This window comes from Cupressus sempervirens, chromosome 11, assembly GCF_028749045.1.
Source record: "Cupressus sempervirens isolate cs-2001-9-10 chromosome 11, ASM2874904v1, whole genome shotgun sequence".
NCBI lineage: Eukaryota > Viridiplantae > Streptophyta > Pinopsida > Cupressales > Cupressaceae > Cupressus > Cupressus sempervirens.
The window spans coordinates 170269523-170291689 of record NC_143128.1 but is presented as its reverse complement, the minus strand read 5'-3'; positions in this window follow the sequence as shown (position 1 = coordinate 170291689).

The window sequence follows — 22167 nt, the reverse complement described above, 5'->3', positions numbered from 1 at the left end:
AGGATGTAAAGTTTTTCCTCTGCAAACTCTCATATCCTTGTTACAATTGTTGAAAGTCTCGAAACCAGTTTGGCAAAACTATTTTGCATGCCGCCTGCAATCATGGCCTCCTACAGAGACCGCCAAACTATGAGAGATTTTATGAAATAGAAAGCAGTTTATGACTTTGCATTGATGGCATTCATGATTTCCTTGAAATATATCCCATATTGACATTTAAAGGTGAAAACAACAACAGTGGTTCCATATGGCTCATGAAAAGCGAGATTGCATTGGCTTGAAGATTTGGGCCTTTCGAAGATTCATTTGATGCCTGAAGATCTGGGCTTTCGTGGAGATCATGTTTCCATGAGGTATCCAAATTGTAATCGTGCCCTGTTTCGAGCTCTAACTAATATACAGAAAACCTTCAAATGTTCTCACCTAAGTAGAGGAGAGGATCTAGTAGTTGTGCATCTTAATTTCGGACCACTCAAATCCTATCATAACGATGATAAATTTTATTAATATTTTCTTCATCTAGTTAACTACTTATATCTAAGGTTTGGACTAGTCATTATCAAAATTGATATTAATTATATATGTTCAAATTCTCATTTTTCTAATATCCTACCTATCGCAGTCAATTACCACCCCCATCTTTAGTTTATCACGTCCAATAGTTGAACATTATATAATGTTACAATTTTAATGTATGTGATTTAAATGAACACTTAACATGTATTATTTACACAAAATAAGATTTGTATTTAATTGACAATAATTTATATTGAATTAGAAGTATCTATGTTAATTTGTTAAGTATCTATTTATTAGACAAATTGTGTTATATCATCAATGTAAAAAAATCTAATAAGAAATCATAAAAAGAAAACCATCGAACACATTTTCCCCTAACCCTAAATCTATATTCCAAATGATACACAAACGTTTTCTCTTTCCTTGCTTCTTAATGATGTTGATGCTTCATTGCATCGCTTCTCGCTGCCACATGTCTACTGGTCTACAAGGTATCAAGCAAAATTGAGATTGCCCGCATAATCGACTCCTTTGGTATTCACCTTAACAAATTCTTGAATCCATGCCACAATGGATGCCTCTACTATGGGCTAGGAGCGACATGAAATGGAGGGTGGGTTTCGATTTTTTTATTTAGTGAAGGTGGGTTTTGATTTTTTGAAAAACCCTTTCCAGATCCAATGTCACAGATTCAATAGATGCCTCTGCTATGGACCAGGAGCGACACAAAATGGAGGAAGGCTAAGCTATAATTAAATAATCATAGGGTTTAACATAATTTCAATTTCTTTTTTGTTTTGAGTTTTTTCTGTAATGTTTTTTAAGATTTGTAATGGGCTAGAGTCAATATCAATATGAGGGTATCTAAATGTTAAAGTAAATTAATTACTTTTCCATTAGTATGGTTGGCAGAGATGTTTCCAAAAACAAGCATTTAACATGCTGTCCAAATAAGAAGTTTCAAGATAATGTCTAGAACCATCCATAGCCACTTGCAGTCGTATTTTTTAACTACTCTCATTAATAATACACCAAACAACAGTCTAGATATTTATGCACATTTATTACAATTTTTGTTATAAATAGAATGCATGAGCCTAGTGTTTTCAGTGCTCAAGTTTGGAGTAATCTTCTCTATGTTTCAATCCTATGTTCTTTTTCATGGTATTAGAGCCATGATTGAAAGACTGTGATCAGTGTGGAATCTTGCTTTGAAAAATGTTGGTTGATTAGAAGTGTGAAGAAAGGAGATTGTGTTGAGTAAGGAAGATCGTTGTGAGAAGGTTGCCCCCCATTACAAAGGTGCATTGGAGATTAGTGAATACTAATTTGCACTGTGAGCTGAGGGAGAATTAAACAAACCAAGGGAAGTGCTGAAGGTATGTTTGATTTCAGCTATACATTTTTTGATGAATATATGTGTGTTGGTGCAGTTGGAGAATAGTTTGATTTATGAAATATTGGAGGAATAAGTAGTTGTTTGGGGCAAAATTTTACTATTTGTTAAGCTTCTATATTCTGCTGAGATTTTTAACACGGTTTGAGTGTTGCATGCTTTTGTTACTTTACTAATCTTTTGAGATACTATATGTGGTTGAGACTATTTCATTTGAAGATACAAATTGTGTGTGTTTAATGGTTGTTTGGTGATATAGTAATCAAGTACATTTGAAAGATATTATTATAAAGAACACTTTGAAAGATTTGTGTGGGAATTTGAAAGTGGTAATTTTGGAAGTCTTTGTTTTGATAGGTTCTTAAGAAGGCCAATATCAAGGCATGGTCTTTGCTAGATGCTTGATGCTTATGTGATTGTGTGCGTGTATGATGGTAATTGATTGGAAATTTAACCATGGCTAGTGAGATGTTTAATCTTGTGGTTAGTGAAAAATTGGATGGTTCAAATTATGCTAATTGGAAATGTGAGATGGAGTTAATTTTACAAATGAAAGATTTATGGGAAGTAGCCACAGAAGAAGAACCTAAGGATCAAGATGAACTTAAGAAATGGAATAAAAAGGATATGAATGCACATGCTACACTTTTGTGGCAAACTAGTCTAGGGATTAGGCCTCATGTTCAAGGTTTGACAACAACAAAGGAAACATGGGAAACTTTACAAACAATGTATGAAAGAACAAGTAAGTTAAAAGTAATGGATATTAAGAGGCAATTAACTTATTTGAAAATGAAAGTAGGAGATAGCATGAATGATCATATTGCTAAATTGAAAAACTTAAGAAATCAACTTGCAATGATGAAGGTTGAGTATGAAGATGATGAAATCATAGAATTTTTAATTGAAAATCTTCTAGAGGAGTATAATAATTTCATTTGTACTTTAGAATTAACTGACAAATTTGAAAGTATAAAACTAGAAGAAGTGTATGGTGCTTTGTTAAATGAAGAAGAAAGGCTTCACAAATTTACAAGTGAGCCTAGCAAGAGTCAAGCATTTGTAGCTAGAGGGAAATACAAGAATTATAATCAAGAAAGAACATATCAAAATCAAAGAGCTAATCAAAGGAATCAATGTAGAAATAATCAAAGACAATGGTCTCAACAAAGATATAATCAAAATAGAAAAAATTATCAAAGGCCACAAAATGAAGGGAGAAATCACAATAATAATCTCAAAGGAGCAAATACTACCGAATGTTTCAAGTGTGGAAAAGAAGGGCATAAAAGTGATCAATGTTTGAAGAAATGGCAAAAGAGATTTAAAAAAAGAAGGCAATCAAATTTTGTTCAAGAAGAGGGTGATCATCATATAATGATAGCTTCTTTGGCTACTCAAGGTTATTCAAGTAATGCATGATATATTGATTCAAGAGCTAGCCAACATCTGACTCACAACAAAAATATCTTTAGCTCTTTAGAAGCAACAAGAGGTGCAAAAATATTTCTTGGTGATGATAGTTCACATGACATAGAAGGAACATGTACAATTTCAATAAAAGGTAATAATGGTAAAAATTTGGAAATAACTAATGTGAATTTTGTACCTAGGTTGGCCAAAAATCTTCTATCAGTGAGTCAAATAACTCAACATGGATATAAGGTGGGGTTTTATTCAGATAAGTGTTTAATCAAGAATATTAATGATGGATACAAAATAGTGGCTAGAGGAGTTGAGAGTGATGGACTATATAAATTTCAAGCTAGTATTTATAAGAAGGCTTATATCACTACAAGATCATCCTTAAGTGAGTTATGGAATCAAATATATGGTCATTTAAATTATCAAAGTTTAGCTATGCTTTGAAAGATGAATATGGTTGATGGATTACCTTGGATAAAGTTAAATACAAATGTGTGTGAAGGATGCATGGTTGTTAAACAACATAGACACACTTTTGAGATGTCTACATGGAGAGCAAAAAAAAGTCTAAAATTTATCCATAGTGATTTGTGTGGTCCTATGAATCCAACATCAAAGGGAGGAGGTAGGTATATCTTGACATTTATTGATGATTTTGCAAGGAAAGTTTGGGTTTATTTCTTGAAACAAAAGGATGAAGTTTTTAACAAATTTGAAATGTTTAAAGCTCTTGTGGAAAATGAAAGTGGAAATAAATCAAGAGAATTATAACTGATAATGGTGGAGAATATGTAAACAATAGGTTCAAATCATTTTGTAAGCATCATGGGATCAAAAGAGAGATGACTATTATATATAATCAACAAAATGGTATTGCTGAAAGGAAGAATAGGACTTTGGTCGAAATGGCACGTTGTATGCTACAATCTAAGAATCTTCCTTTGTTTCTATGGGCTGAAGCTATTAATACCACATCTCATGTTTTGAATAGATCTCCCACAAATGTTTTCCAAAACATTACTCTTGAAGAAGCTTGGAGTGGAAGAAAACCTAATGTTAAGTATTTTAGAGTGTTTGGATGTGAAGCCTATGCCCATGTACCAAATGAGATTAGAGAAAAGAAATTTGATAAGAAAAGCATTAAGTGCATCTTTGTGAGGTATGATGACCAAAGGAAAGGATATAGGTTGTATGATCCTAGTGTGGAAGATGTGTTTACAAGTAGGGATGTCAATTTTAATGAGGGGTTTGATGATATGCCAATATCTACTCCTATTCTACACATGGCCATTGAGGATCATGAAGATCCTAATGATTTTGAAACTAGTGAAAGTTCTGAGGAACCCTTTGACATGGATGAAGAATCTAGTCCTCCTCCAAAGACTAAGAATATTCAAGATATTTATCAAAGGACTCATCAAATTAATTATGCTTTAATGACCACCATAATGAAGACTAATGATCTTCAAACATATGAAGAGGCAAAAAGAAAATGTGAATGGGAAGAAGCTATGAAAAATGAGTATGATTCCTTGATAAAGAACAACACTTGGGAATTGATAGAGTTGCCAAAAGGTAAGAATGTGGTTAGCAATAAGTGGGTTTATAAAACCAAGTTCAAGTCGGATGGGAGTATTGAAAAACATCAGGCAAGACTAGTGGCCAAAGGGTATTCACAAAAAGAAGGGATTGATTAGATAGAAACTTTTGCCCCAGTAGCAAAGATTTGTACTGTTAGAGCTATTATAGCATTAGCAACTCATTTTAAGTGGCCTCTACACCAAATGGATGTTAAAAATGCATTTTTGAATGGTGAAATTGATGAAGAGATTTATATGACTCAACCAAAAGGATTTGAAATTCAAGGGAAATAAAATTTGGTTTACAAATTAAGGAAGTCTTTATATGGTCTCAAGTAGGCTCCAAGGGCTTGGTATGCTAAAATTGATGAATATTTTCAAATTCAAGGCTTCCATAATAGTCCTCATGATCCAAATTTATATGTGAAGGAATTTAATGGTGGTGATATCATAATCATTGTGCTTTATGTTGATGATCTTATTATTACAAGACATAGCATGGATACAATCAATAACATAAAGTTAAGCCTGCAAGATACATTTGAGATGATAGATCTTGGTTTTCTATACTATTTTCTTGGTATACAAGTATGGAAAAAGGATGATGGTTTTTATCTTTCTCAAACTAAGTATGCACTAGACTTATTGAAGAGGTTTCAAATGATAGATTGTAAAAGTGTGTCTACTCCAATTGATCCAGGATTAAAGTTAAGAAAGGACATGGAAGGTGAAGATGTTGATCCTACCTTATATAGGCAATTGGTTGGTAGTCTTGTATATTTGACACACACTCGTCCTGATATTTCTTTTGTCGTTAGTGTGTTTTCCAAATTTTTGAGTTCACCTAAAGTCCCACATTAGATAGTAGCTAAAATAATATTAAGATATGTGAAAGGAAATTTAACAATGGGCATCTATTATTCATCTCATGGAGATATTTCCCTTATTGGCTATTCAGATTCTGATTAGGTAGGATGCACAAATGATCGTAAGTCCACTACAAGTTATGTTGTCTATCTTGGTGCAGGTCCCATTTCTTGGTGTAGTAAAAAGCAATCTACCATTGCTTTATCCACTACAAAAGCTAAATATACTACAGCAAATGAAGCAGCAAAAAAATCACTTGGCTATGAGCTATCCTATCAGTCCTAAAGCAATGTCATGCAAGGCCTTCTCTACTTCATTGTGACAATCAAAGTGTGATCTCATTGTCTAAGAATCCAGTGTTTCATGCTCATACCAAACTTATTGAGGTCTATCATCATTATATCAGGCATCTCATCCAACAATAGGTGATTCATCTTCAATATTGCAAGACAAAGGACTAGATTGCTGATTTATTCACCAAGGCCTTAAGTGAAGCCAAGTTTGTATCTCTTTGACATCTTTTGGGCTTAAGAGCGGTGACATAATTGTCTCATGGTTTTCATTCAGGGGGGATTCTTGTGAATTCTAACCATTGTATTTAGGAGATAATTGATTATAAATGGGTACCTAACAAGGCTTTAGGCTAGGACCCATCATATGTAGATTATGGGGGGATATTTAGATAGTAGATATTTAGTATAGCTATTGTAATTAATTTAGGGGGGATATTAAAGTAAATTAATTACTTTTCCATTAGTATGGTCGACAAAGATGTTTCTAGAAACAAGCATTTAACATGTCGTCCAAATAAGAAGTTTCAAGATAACATCTAGAACCATTCATAGCCACTTGCAGTCATATTTTTTAACTACTCTCATTAATAATACACCAAACAACAATCTAGATATTTTTGCACATTTATTACAATTGCTGTCATAAATAGAATGCATGAGCGTAGTGTTTTCAATGCTCAAGTTTGGAGTAATCTTCTCTATGTTTCATTTCTGTGTTCTTTTTCACTAAAGACTCCTCTAGCGCAATAGATTCCAAGTAGCTCCTCTAGTGCTAGGCACTCTTCAATGGACTCCAATGGATTCCAAGCAACTCCTCCAATGCAGGGCACTCCTCAATGGACAACTATGTCAGCTTTGTAAAGTCATTGGTTAGTCTTTGAAAACATTTGCACTTGTTTACAAATAGATGTGTGAGTGCTATTGGCATTGTAATGTTCTTCAATTTGTCACAAGACTTAGTCTCTATTTTCTCCAAACAACTCTTTGTGTGAAGATCGACAACTGACTAAGATTTGGACAATTATTAATGCCTAAATGTGGATAATCTATAATATGAGACTTTTTCTTTTAAATGTAATTAATCATTGAACATTGAAGACCTCTCATTTTACTTTGTTATAATCTTACATACTCATATGAGATTGGTGTGACTTTTTTTTAATAGCTTTGCACAAAACAAAGTCCATGTTACATGTGCTCTAGTCCATGGCCTAGTCCTACAAGATGTATACACCAAGGCATGTGCTCCACATGAATGAAGGTAATACTATCAAATAAAGTCCATATTTATCCCCAATAAAAAAATTCTTCAGAATTTTCTACCTAGTACAGATCAAAATGTTGGCTAATGGATTAATTTTATGTTTGTCTCTAGAATTCCACTCCTTGCACAGAATCTACAAATAATTATAGTTGGGCACCAATTTATACTAGGAAACCAAACTTCAAGCTTCCTTTAGATCCTATGGTTCCAATCATCATGGTTGGGCCTAGCACAAACATTGCACCTTCCAGAGGTTTCCTAGAAGAAAGAGCTTCTCTGCAAAAAATCTGGTTTGCAAATCAAAACAATTGTCCTATATTTTGAATGCAGAAACACCAAAATTGTAACGATTCATCTTTCTCCTTAGATCTTCATTGATTAATGCTCATTTCAATGAAATAGTAGGATTGATTACTCTCTCAATATTGCAAATTTTGGATGAAATAGTAGGATCTTCTATATATCTAACGCTCCTTCAGATTTGATGTTATGAATTTTTTCTGTGGTTACCTCTACAAAATCACCATGTTTTGCCCTATTTACTTTCTTCTCTATAGAATACATTATCACAATTGTTTTACATATGCATTTTTTTTAAAAAGATCGACACACTCCTTATCGTATGGCTTTTGCATTACAAAATTTGTTGCAAAATTTGTTAATAGTAAAATGTAAATAGACATATTTTCACTAATCTATTTTTTGCACATTCAAGTTGGTGAAGAGGGTTTCAATTACTTGTAAAATGTGTTTATTTACACAAGTATTATGAAGAAATTGAGATTTTTCGAGTAGGTAAGGTCTTTTTAGACCTTATTGGGAAATGATTATTCCATTCTTTTCTCTTGTTTTTGGTATTCATAAGTTTTCTACAATGGAATTTATTTGGTAATTCTTTTTTTATTCCTATCTTGCAGTCTAAAGTATAAGCTAATTTTGTTTGTCACATTATTTTTTGATTCCTATCTTGCAGTCTAAAGTATTCCATGTCTACATTCCTAGATAGGGTCGCTCCAATGGTGGAATGATGCCATTACCAGAACTGCTCGCTTTCTGTGCATCTATGAGTAGCAGTTTGTAGTTGTGTTGCCCCACTTTTCACCATATACAATTTTTTCAAAGTGGAAAGTGAACCAATGTCATGTTGTGTCAAGTTGGGTCAATAGGTCTTTCTTCTTTAGGTGTTGAGTTTCTCCATCGGGTTTTCATCTTTTCTCTTCTCCCGTGTCACATATAGCCTGAGTGGGTATTTCTTGATTGTCATGAGTCTTAAGGGTAGTTTAGAGCCATCCTCGATGGAGATTCTCAATTTGTGCTACATCATTCGATTTTCCTGTAGCTCATTTGATCTAGAGTTAGAGAAAATTGAAACGGCGAAAAATCAAGTTTCAACTTCTCCTCGGCAGGTTTTCGCACCCCGAAGGCAAATTTTTGCAAAGATTGGCAAATGCTAGTTGTAAGCTTTATTGAAGTAAAGTGATTCATGTTATGAAAATATCGTTCAAGTGATGTCTTGATCTCATACCGAGAATCATTTTGAAGTCTAGAAAATGATCAGAATAGTGATTGGCAAAAAATCAAGAAAGAGCTTCTTCGCAGCTGGTTGCAAAGTCAAAATTTAGTTTTCCGAAAAGGTATATGTAAAGGAATAAGGAGAGCCAGTGGGCCCCACCTCTCATTTGAGAAGTTGGTTTTTTGTTTTCCGAAGACTTAAAATACAGTGAATGGGGCAGAAGAAGTAAAACAATGGGCACTGGCAAAAAATAAAGTTTCTTCTCCATTGCGAGTTTTCGCACCTAGAAGGTGAAACTCTACAGCAGTCCATAAATGCTATCTGTAGGATGAAAAATAGGAAAGGATAAGCATCGTCGAAAAACTCAAAAATAGCTGCTCCTCTGGCGGACTCCAAACCAAGAGGTAAACTTTCCGCAAAGGCCTAAATAAAAAGGTAAAGTTAGTGGCGGGCCCCATTATTCGCTTGCAAAGCTACTTTTATGTTTTTCGGAGGTTTTTAATAAAGTACTTAAGGCAGCGAGGTAAAGTGAAAGCTTAAGAGGAAAATTGGAAATCTGCTTCTCTGTTGCGAGTTTTCTACCCTCGAAGGCCCTTTTTCGCATTTCAAAGAAAATCATTCTTGCAAGCATGGTAAGCATGCAATTTGATTGCAGATTATTTTGGACAATTAAATAGAAGGAAATCAGTGGATTGATTAGGTTTTTGCAAGCATAATTGAGTTAAGCAGATTTTGCCCAAGGAAGTACTTTGTTCTTGTTTTTCTGAAGGATGGGTGAAATAGAAAGTAAACCAGTAATTAATGGGAGTTACCATTGAGCCAATGAAAATAGTGAAAAGACAAAGATAAATCCGTTAGAACCTTTACATTCACCAATCCAACAAATTTACCGTTAATTCCACTCGTGTGGTGCAATTTATGAAATTCAACGGGCAAATCTAGGGTTAGTTTATAAAGAGGGAAGTAAAAGATTTTCAAACTACTGTTTTACTGTTACACTATTGCATTTGATAGTGCATTTAAGTAATTTTCAAAGTCACAGAGTTTGCTTCTTGTGTTAACTGCAACTATTTGAGTTTTTTCTATCATACATCAAATAAAATGGCAACAAGATTTGCGGGCTTCGATGGATGGGTGGAATTAAGTCAAAGTGGTCGATTTTCATAGGCACTTCACTCCATTTCTATGATATGCAAGATTTTCAAAGGAGATTAAGAGTAGAGCCAATTCATCCCATAACAAAAAAGCTTTAGGGAAGTGGATTAGTGGAAGCAGCTGGGTTCCCTGTAGTAGTACAAGCCTCAGAGTTAATTTTGGAATGCATCAATCATTACAACCTAGATACAAAGCAGATTCTATTGCTGGACCAAATAGTGTTGATTTCGATTGATCGTCAAGTAGTAGTGAATGCTTACGGATTCCAGAACAAGAGGAGTTCTCTGATTTAACAATGAGTGGAGCCATGTCTGAGTTCTCTTTAAAGAAGATGGTTTGGAGGAGGGAGATAATGCAGTCTTGGTTTCAAAAGCCAAGGGGAGCTAAGAGTAAAGTCCCTAAAACTATTTTCGGCACAAACCTCAAACCAGAAATTGTTGACATTTTGGTTCTATTGCATCGACTCAAAGGTGATGTAGAAGCTTTTAATTTCATAGAGCAGTACTTCTTTTTGGTGCAAGTTATTTGCTCAGATACACAGTATATTTACTAGGCATATGAGGTCAGTGAACAACTTTCTAGGGCTCTCAGTGCAGCTAAGTTTTATAATTCATTTTATATGTCCTCTTTCTTGATATACATGTTGGCTTCTCTTCAATTGTGGCTGAGACTCCCTAGAATTGAGGATTTTCCTGATAATATAAAAAGTTATGAGTTTCATCCATGCTTGCAATTACAGAATAGTTATGCAGAATACATTCGGGTAAATGATGCATTCACCAGGAGGATTTGCAAGGAGCTCCAGGGGTGTCCAGAGTGGAGATTCAGTCCAGAAGCGATGGCGATCATCAACCAATTTGGTAGTTATTTCATTCAGTTCTCATCATTTTCTTATTTGCGTCTTGTAGCATTCGATGGATTCCCACTGAAATTGCCCAGGTATCTAGATGATATGATTGTGCTCGTGGAAATCATAAGGTAAGCAATACAAGTGAACATGTTGAGTGCCAGCTTGAAGAAGAAAGGGTATGAATTCCCTATTAAAGTTGGAGCATATAGTTGTGAAACCAAATCAGATGCAAAGAATATACTCAAAGCATTTGAGAGTAAATACAAATTGGAAGAGTATGAAGTAGTAAGGCCCATGTTTGATCCAAATGGATATGCCAGAGACGTGCTTCAAATTGGAAGCATAATCAAACATGTGACAACCATGGAGGAATACTGGGCAGATTGTAAGGATGAGCTGGAGAGTCAAGATTGTACCTTTTCCAGATTTACAATTGATCAGGTAAAGACATATGGCATAAATATAGATGTGGAAGGATTCGAAGATGATGGTCAAAATATGTACAGTAATACATATTTGACAAAATTGAGGAATACTCCCATTAGCTCTGAACCATATGTTGACATAGTAGAAGATTTTGATGTCATGATGGCAAGAATTATCAAAAGGACTGGGAAGTGGGTTGAGTGGACAGCTAAGAAAGGTCAGAGCAAGAGCAAAGCTACTCAAGCTTCTCCAGCTACAGCTACTCCTGTTTCATCTCAAAGTGCCACTCCCAGTGCTACTGCCACAACTGCTCAAGGACCAGCCCAATCTGCGAGAGGAGGTGACCAGCCCTCGGAGAAGAATGTTCCAATAGCCCCAACCTATCAAGGTGGATCACTACCAGTCATTGGAGCTCAAGCTGAAGCTGAGAAAGGAACAAAAGAGAAAAAAGATGGGTCTCTTGCTCCAGTCTCACCTCTGCATGCCACTCTACCCCCATCTCCTCAGCCTTCTCCAACTCCATCTCCTCATGTCACCCCTGTCTTATCTCCTCATCATAGCCCTACTCCATCTATAAGTACTCCTTTTCCAAAGCCCACTGGTTCTACTATTCAAATAGTAGAGATTGGAGATGATAAAAGTAGTAGTAGCGAATCCACTGAGTCTGATGAAGTTGCAAAGAAAGCTCAAGAAGAAGAGAAAGCTCCAGGTTCATCTCGGCTCCTTTCTCGAGATCCAAAGACCCCCTTTTCTGCAACTATAGTGACAACAACTCCAGCAAAGAAGAAATTTTTTAGCATTGAATCACTTGGAACAGCCTCCAAAGTGATTAGTACAGAGTCTTGGCTCAAGGATACTTTGAAGAAGAAGAGGAAAAGAAAAGATGAAGGTGTTCCTTCAAAGGATGTTGTATCTCAAGTGTTTCACTTAGGATCTGCCATAGTAAAAGCTAAAAAGCAGAAGACCTTGTCAATATTGGGACAAGATCTAGAAATAGGGCACTTAACTATGGAGGTAGCAAAACCAAACAAGGCAGGGAGAATTGAAGATATGACACTAGAGGACTCCACTCTGCATTCAATTCATCTAGGAGAGGCAAGACATGATACAAAACTAGGCCTATGGAAATCAAGTAACGAGGTGATAGAAGAGTAGTTGGAGAACCTCAAGTCATCTAAGGTCAGAATGAAAGTAGAAATAGAAGAGTTAAGAAGGTTCATCTGGCAATTAGTTGTTCCATTGGCAACTATTATTGGTGTGCTTGCCACTAAAAATCCTTCAGCAGAAGAAGTACAAGCTTTCATATCATAGCTTCAGAAGGATAGACATTTTTGTCAGATTGGGAAGGAATGGATTGAGAAACTCAATTCAGATGGATTTTCTCTAATTGATCAAATTGGAAATGTTATCCTTTGATTAGAGACTGAGAAGGACAATATGTCATCTAATCAACATACTTTAGCCATAGAGAAAACTAGATATGATGAGTGTATTTCTCTCTTGAAGATGGTTATCCGGATGAAAGCAAAGGATGCAGTTGAAGCAAAAATTTTGAAGAAAGGAACTGAACCATTGTTTGAATGGCTCCAGAGTATGCAGTTCAAGCAAGAGATGATTCAAGAAGCTGAAAAAGGACTTAAGGAAATAGGGGATAAAGTGAAAAGAACTCAAGATAAAGCGTTTGAACTCGTGCAAGGGTTACACACAGATCCACAAAATAGTGGGAAAGGAAAGATTCTCATTGGGATAGAAGTAATGAAGAATAACTTCTCCACCTATTTGAATAATCTATCTGTGATGACTTCAAAGTAGTTAGAATAGACTGGTAGAGGTGCAAACACTGGGTGGATGCATACATGCGACAGCTAGAGAGTTAACAAGTCAGCTGGGTGCAGTAAAGGAATTGACTCAGGAACACTCAAAGTGGCTCTTAAGATTCACCAATGTACATGTGCCTAGTCACGAGGAGATGATCCCAATTATAGTGGCTACCAAAACATATAGGGAAAAAACTGAAAAGGGAAAGAAGTCTAAATGATTTATTTAACACTCCCTTTCTATTCTCTAATGTAAATGTTGCAAATTTTTGTAAATTTTGAAATCCGACAAACTAGCATCTTGCCATTTGTCATATTGAGAAGATGAACTGATTAATATTTCTATTGTAACGGTCATCTCTCAAATCCTATATGTATGAAATTTAATGGTTAATCAAAGGTTGGCAAATTTTTGGTGTGAGATGCTTTTTGTTGTAGAGACAATTGAGAGTACTTAATATCAATCATTTTCTGTTTCATAGAATTGATGAAGTTAGTGTTTTCCTCAGATGTTTTGGAATTGGAATGAGGAATAAACAAAGTTTTACTTCCCTTGTTCATAATATAGTGAGTGAATGTAATAAGCATTGTTATTGTTCATTCAAAGAGGAAACTTTAGTATAATTAATTAATAGCAATAGTTTAGATTCAATTTTTCGTAGTTAGATATCCGAAGGTTTTGTGAATTCATAAGATCATGAATTCACAAAAATAATTAGATGGTTAGAACTCAAACTCGCCTGAGTTAGGTCTTGTCTAAGTCTAACTTGGTTATACCTTTGCTATTCTTGGGTCAAGAACATACCCTAGATTAGATAGGAGGAACAAATAGAATTCTTTGAATATCATTCATATAGGGAGTTGTACCTACCAATTCAGAGAAAAGCCAGTAACCATAGAATGGCTTTTCAATTGTTGTGAATAGATATTGTTCATAATCTGGGCATTAAGAGTCATAATTTCACAAAAGATAAAAAGAACAAATCTATTTACCAACAAGTTGGTAGTTTTCATAAAGTGGTCTTATGACCACTTCTTTTGTGCTCAAAAAAGCTTATGAGGCTCTCACCCTTAATCCCTTTTATTTGGATTTGCAAATTTAGCTTTCCAAACTTTGTGATGATAAATAGGTTGTAGATACCTATGCCACTCAAGAAGCCCAAATCAAAACTCATCTCCACTAGTTGGAGGTTGGCGATAAAGCTTCGAAGGAGTTCTTCTAGGCTCTGTGAGCCCATCATACCAATCTTGGGAATAAAAAAATCAAACAAGCCACTTCTGTTCTCTCTAGTCTCCCTGGCATCCTACAAGCATTTGTTCATCACTATGAGAACATTTTTGCTTCGTAGGGAAATTTGGTTGCTTAGGAGGAAGCTCTTAGAAAGTGTATCTCTGTTACTTCAAACTACCTAGCAGTTGAGCAACATGCTTTCTATGAGCAACTTCTTACCCTTTGAGACCTTAAAGAGGTGGTTTACTCCATGGCTGATAATAAATCTCCCAAGTGTAATGGGTTTCCTTGTGAATTTTACAAACACCTTTGGGAGCATATTGGTCTTGATCTGTACAAAATTTAACTTGAAGCCTATCATTCTAAAAGCTTAGGAGCAATTATCAACAAAGGAAACATTAAATTCATACCTAAAGTTAGAGATCTAGAGGATATTTGCAATTGGAGGCCAATTACCCTTTTGAACGTGTCTTATAAGATTATTTCCAAGGGAATTTCTCTCAAAACCCACCACCTCCTACCTTTAATTATAAGGCCTAAGCAAATTGGCTTTATCAAGTCCAGAAATATTCTTGATAATATTATTGCTATCTTGGAAGGTATGGAGTGGGCTTGCAAGTCCAAGCAACTAGCTATTTTTTTGAAGATTGATTTTGCTAAAGCCTATGATTGCATTGAATGGCCTTTTATCTTGGCTATGCTCCAGGCTCTTGGTTTTTGTCCCAATTTCCTGGAGTATGTGGAAATGCTCTTTAGAGATGCTAATGCTCGCATGACCACCAATAATTCCCAAACTAATGCCTTTGGGATTTTTTGTTCCATCAAGCAAGGTTACCCTCTGGCTTCGACGCTTTATGTTCTTATTGCTGCAGAATTTGGCTATTTGCTAGCCCACTCCATGTCTTCAGGACTAGTTCGTGGCATTTCTTTTCCAGAATCATCTTCCTAGTTGATCAATGGTCATTTTGCTGATGATTCCTTTCTCACTCTTTTGGACAATGAAGAAAACATCAAAAATGCCTTAATATGCCTTGAAACTTTTTGGCAAGCCTTTGGTTCTACTAGTCAATGGCATAAAATGCTCTACTATCGCTAATCTTTCTTGCCAATGCCACCTTGGCTTAGCCAGTTTGAGTGGAAATGGGTTGCTCATGGGGAAATCTTCCACTTTCTTGGCATTCCATTTTCTTTTCAAGCTTCACCTATTGATCCATGGAATGCAATGCTTGCCAAGATTACCAAGAAGCTATATTATTGGCTTACAAAACCGCTTTCTCTTGCAAGAAAATTTTAGATTTGCTTGAAAATTCTTGTGTCTACTCATGTCTATTATTCCTCTTGTTGGGATCCTTATAAAGTCTCTTATCAGAAATTTAAAAGATTGCTTCATGATTTTCTCTAGGCTTCTGGTTTTGATCATCATGGCTTTCATAGAGTTGCTTGGGATTTTTGTTGTCTCCCAAAAGAATCTAGAGGCCTTGGCCTACTTTCCACATAGAATCAAGGCCTTTCTCTATGTTCCAAATGGATTATTCATGCCATCACTAGAGATGAAGCTTGGAAGATTTTGGTTTGGAATTGCATTTCTTCCAAATTTCTCATCAATAGGCCCACATGGAAGTGGATTGGCTTTCACACCCTCCTCATAATGCAAGAGTTCATGCTTATATAGGGCTCTTTTGTTATCAAGAGCATATGGAAAGCTTGGGAAGCTATCAAGCCTTGGCCACACTGGTCTAGTGATGAGTTTCATAATGGACTTTCTTTGAATTAGCAAAACATTTGGTGGTCTCCTCTTTTTGCCATCCAGGGTACATCCCTTGCCAAGACTCAAGGTGCTAGAGTTGTGTATTTTTTCAAATGAGGCATCAAGACTCCTAAAGATATTTTCTCTAAGGTCTCTATGAGTTTTAGATCTTTGGAAGATATTCAAGTCTAGTTCTATCTTGCTCGTTTAGATCAACAAACTTTTGACTTATTACTCTCTTCAATTCCAGTGCACTTAATTCATAAAGTGGGTATTTAGCCTGTTAGACCTTGGTGGCATGATTGGAAGTGGTATCTTGCCATTCCTTTCACCAGTTACAAACCAAGTCTAGGTTATAGATGGCTTTCTCCCCATCTACCGATGGTGGATACTGTCAATCAGAGATGGCATTTGCAATCTTTTCTTAATGGAGAAAGTGCTTTGACACTATTTGGAGTGCTATTATAGAACCCAAGATCACCCATTTTGCTTGGTGCCTAGCTTTTCAAGGTCTTCCCCTTGGGCCTCGACTCAAGCATATTGGGGTTTGAGATCCTAGATGCCCTTTCTATGGACAACCAGAGTCTTTCTTGCATATTTTCTACTTTCTGTAGTCATGCTCAAAATTACTAGCACTAGATTCATGACTTCTTTAAGTCATTTAGGCCTGAACCCTTTTCTTGGAACATGGCTATTTTTGGTGATTCCCCAAGAATCCATTGGAAATTTACCCAGATTTAGCATACCTTCAGGATGGAGAATTTGTTCACTCTGTGGAAAGATAGAAATGTTGTTCATTTCACTCACAATTTTCTTGATATTAATATTGCGATGTACACTGAGGGGTGCATTTGTAATAATGTTACTACGTAGATACAAGTTCAAGAAAACAAGGTGGCTTACCTACAATAGCTACTCAATCACTAGGGAAATGCCTTTTTTACTATTACTAGGGTACCTTCAGATGCCTCAGTTGATACCTCAATGCTTGGAGGCCGCTGCCAGCGGTGCCACTCCTAAGGCTATCGTTCACACACTCTAAGCTCCCAAGCTTCCTACCACTACTCTCCCAACAGTGGTGATGGTGGATGGAGGCATTTCTTGGCTTCCCCTCCCTATCGTGGCATTGGCTGGTCCCCACCTCCTCCTCTTGGTGCTTGGTGGGAAGTCTCTGGGAAATGGCCTCACTTGGATCTAGCAATTTTTCCCTTGCGGCCAGATATTAAGGATGTTGACTAGGCTACTGATCCTCCTATTGTAGCTACTGATGATGGCTAGACTATTCCCAACCCACCCCCCAATCCAAAAGATGATTGGGGTTTTCATGATCATGATGAGCCACCTCCCTCAGTAGGCACTGCTTTAGCTACCTGAGGTTACTTTTTTTTTTTTTTGATGAATAGTTTATGGTTCTAGCTTCGGTCATGTGAACTCTTGTGGGGTGATCTTGTATCTCTTGACCCTTTTTTGTGAATTTTAATCTTAGTATATTAATTATTAATAGAAAAGGACTATTCATAAAAAAAAAAGTATAAGCTTTGTTGATTGCTTTAATTAAATTTATCAAAATTTGTACTCTTTAGATTTTTTTGGTTTTCTAATTATTTGAAGTGTCTTCTAATAAACACAATGATGGATAGTAGTATTAGCATGCACATGAATTAATTCATGAAAATATTTCCATTTTAGTCATGACAAGATACAAATCTATAGAGTTGTAGCCAATCTCTAAACTTTTCCATTTTAGTCATTACACAATATAAAAATATAGAGCTGTAGTAAATATCTATTGATTTATATATTGAAAAAGCCACAAGCATTAATTAGTTGGACAATACCATAGAAAAAGAAATTACATATTGCAAAATAGAAAAATGACTAGTCTATAGAAAAATAAGCATTCTATATAGGTATTGTTTTTCTATCCAAAACAATTATGTCTTTAATGCAACATCATTGGCTCACCAACAAAACAATCAGTTCATCATTCTTCATTGTAGCATCACTAGTTCACCATGAAGCCAGGGAAGGGTTCTGCCCCGTCCTTAGTACTATCAGTTGTATGGTTTTCTAGCTCCTCCTAAGCACTATCTATTGTAGGTTTATTTGGAATAGTTGAATCAACTTGTGGGTGATGGGAGTCATATGTCCAAACATATTTTCATCCAACAATCTACCAATTTGAAATTGTTTGATTCGAGAATGAGGGGGGCTTTGGCTACTAGTTGCCTGATTATTATGAAGGGAAACATAGTGAGGGGATAGATATGTACATGTCCCTCAAAATTTGATGATGCTCAGGTAAGGGGGTTAGTGGAGTACTGCATTGGCTTGCTCTGTTTGTATTTGATTTTGAAATACTATCATAACCAAGTTGTTGGTTATGTATAGTATGGTATACATGGGGTATAGTGTTGAATATGTAAATTATAGTATAATGATGTTTAAGAGAAGTAATTAATGGGGAAATTCCCTCCCCAATATTTGCAAGTCCCTTTGATGCAGGAGCATCTAGAGGTATAAGGGAAATCCTGTGTCACCCCAAAAAATGTACTTAGACTTAGTTTCTGTTTCATGTGTTTTCATTTTGGACACCCATTTGGGTCAAATAAAGGTTCCAACTCTCACAGTTCCACTATCAGTGTGCTAAATTTTTTTGAAAAAATAGGAGCATGTAATTGGGCCATCATTTTGGTAAACTAGAAGGTGTGAATTGGCTAGATGAATGTAATTGTGATTTAGAGCATTCTAGAAAAAGAATCAGGTCAAAAGGCCCCACGGTTTGAAAGTTATTGCAGTTTTTTGGGTTTTGGAGACCTCTTAAGAATGCTTCAAAGTTAGGTTAGGAGCATTAAATGACCTTGAAAAGGGCCAAAAAATGGGGGACGAGTGAGGCTTGTCCATAGGGCTATAGAGCACTTCGAGAGCTTTCCAAAAATGTAAACGGTTCGTCAATCGGAGCTACAGTTCAAAAGTTATGCCTCCCAAAAGTTTGATTACCGATTCTGGATTCTTCTAGATTTGCACTGACTTCTAACACAGCTTTTGGAGCCTTCTATTTGGTCGGTAGATGCCTACTAGAACCTTCTAGAATGTATTCCTAGTCCTTAACCCTCTGGGGGCTATTTAAGGAGATTCCTGGCATTGTAAAAGGCAGTCCGGAGTGGAGTTTGAGAGGAGGTACTGAAAGGAGAAATTATCTCCACATTTATGCTATTGTAAACCCTTAGGGCATGTTTTGAAGTTTATTTTCTCTGTACTGAATGTACTATATTATTTTTCAGTTAATACAATTTCCCTTTTTTGTTGTGTCCATTCTATTCTTGGGTCGTGTCCCCATCACCCTTGCTAGCTTGATCTTTTCCTAGCTTGCCTTTTCTGCAATCCAATTTTTCTTTCTTTTTCAACTCCTTCTATTGTTGCACTTTTTCCTCTTGTTTCCTTTTTTATAAGTTGTCTTTCAATTTTTTGCTCATCTTTCTTTTTTCTCAACTCAATTTGATGAATCTTATTTTCCTCCAATTGTTTCTTTTTCCTTTGTTTCAACTCTTTAAGTTCAACCTTCCTTGCTTCTTGTTTCTCTTGCAATGTTATGTACTCATTAGATGTTAAAATTTGGGACTTTCGTCCTAGTCTAAGAGTAGTAGTATCAGATGGAATGGATTTCTTTGTAGCCATTTTGATTGGTAACTTCAGAAAAAATTCCTAATGATTCTTGCCTACATAACATTTGTTCATCTTCTATCTCAAGACCTACAAATGTCTTCACTGCATCTACATTATGTCCAGTATAGCCAAATTCATCTTCATTATGTTTCAAATTAGAAGTTTCCTAGCTTTTTGTTTTAGCATAATGAACCACCTCATCTCTTGGCATTTGAGGTGGAGAAGGAATGGATAATGAAACATCTTCATTTTGAAATCTAATCTACACTCCCAATTCCTTTGCTCCTTCTTTAACCCAAAAAGGTGGATCAAATTGTGTTGGCAAACTCATCTTCAAATTGTGTCTAGGTAATATGTGTTAGTGAGAACACATCATATGCTGGTGAACTTGTGTTTTCATTTAGATCATCTTGCTATTATTTTTCCATTTGTGCCACACATTTTTCAATGACATCATCATCATAACCAACTAACCTTAAAATACTATCAATTCATGTAGCATAGTTTTTATCTTCAACATTGAATGCATAACTTGGCTTCATGTCATTACAAAGAGCATCTCTATTCAATGGCCTAATTTTAGTCCTTCAAAAACCAATAGTAATATTGCCAGACACAAGAGCAAGTTTGAAAGCTTTGCTGGCAAGTTTTGCCAATTCTGTTCTCCTTATTTCTATTTGTAGATGTTTGACCGTCTATTTTGACCTTTCAGATTTAAAATATCCTTTGAATGGAGAAAATACACTTACATCTAAAGGTTGAAGTTGATGACTACTATGAGTAGGCAATGTAAGAAGATCAATGCCTAGATATCTTGCCTCTTGAATTGTGGCAAATGCAATATGGCTTCCATGTCCATAAAAAATGAAGAGATGCCTATTTGTAGTTGAAGCACTACCTAGAACAAATCTAGCAAAATGATGTAGCCAATTAAAGAATAACTCTTTTGTCATCCAAGCACATTCTTGTGCTGTAGTGCAAGCTCCTAGTTCACAATTTGCAGTGTAATTTTTAAGTTTTCATTTTGCTTTGAAAAGATAGAAAATTGGAATGTTGTTACCTATTGCATTGATAAAACAAAGTATTATGATCCATTCTCTAGTTTTTTATAAGATTTGAGGCACTCTCCTACTTCCCAAATTTGCAATCACTTTAATACCATAGTTTCTACCTACTTGAACCCCTATTTCATCACAATTCCATATGTTTGTTGGTTCATAATGATTACCATTATATACTATTTTTACTTTATCATAAAAATTTGCCACAAAACTTGGTTGTAGCATCACTACTCTATCCCTATCTAGACCCTCTGCAATCCTTATTATCAAATATGGATGGAATTTGCAGAATCCAACCCACCATGATCTACCTGGTAAGCCATTTTTGAATGGATTTGGACTTGTTTGGCAGATATGGACCACATGTGACTTGAGATGAATAACCTCTAATCCACAACCTAGTTGAGATAAATCTTTACACCACTGAACAATTTTTAGCTCTTCTTCCAAGGACAAAATTGTTGGTGGTCCCCTGGTTTTTATTGTTGTGAGTCCTGGTAGTCAATACGATAAGTTGCTCATAGGGATTCTGTACTTCTTTTCTGGCCCTCTTATTGAAAATTAATTATCTTCAACATCTTCAATTACATCTTCCATATCCTCTTCTATCCATTGGTTTCCTTGGAAATTTTTTTAATTTTTTGACGTTGAAAAGATTTGACAACTCCATGAAGACTATATGTATTCTTGGCAACAAGATCTTGATTTGTGTTATCAGAACTTGGCTTAGCAAAATGGTCCCCATCATTAGCATCAACAACATACAATTTAACACATCATGGATAACAAGGTTTCAATTTTTTGTTAGTTCTTTTTCTTCTTCTCTTTCTTTTTGTCATAATGTCTAAATACAAAGCATCACATATTAAGAAACATAAAAACATATTCCGGAGAGATTCACTTGCTTCTTGAAATATTAAAGATAGTTTTATAAAGAAAATTACGTTCCTAAAAGATTCATTGAGCATTTATCTTCACATAAATGATATATTAGTATAGCATAAAATTAATAGATGTTTTTGTTAATATAGCATCAAATATATCTTCACAATTGTTGTTAATATAGCATAACATTTATGTTCATAGATGTTATTAGTAAAGCATAACTTTGAAATAGAAGCACTTGTTAGTATAGCAAAAAACTTGATATAGTATGTCAATTATAAACTAATATATATTTTATGCCTACTACATTGAAATATTGTTAGTATAGCATAAATTTGAATACACGTAGCAAATCTACAGTATGCGAATCTGGAGCATGCATATAGATGCTATTGTTAGTATAGCATAAAATTTAACTTCATAAATGCATGTTGTTTAAATCTGGACCATGCATACACAATTTGGACTATGC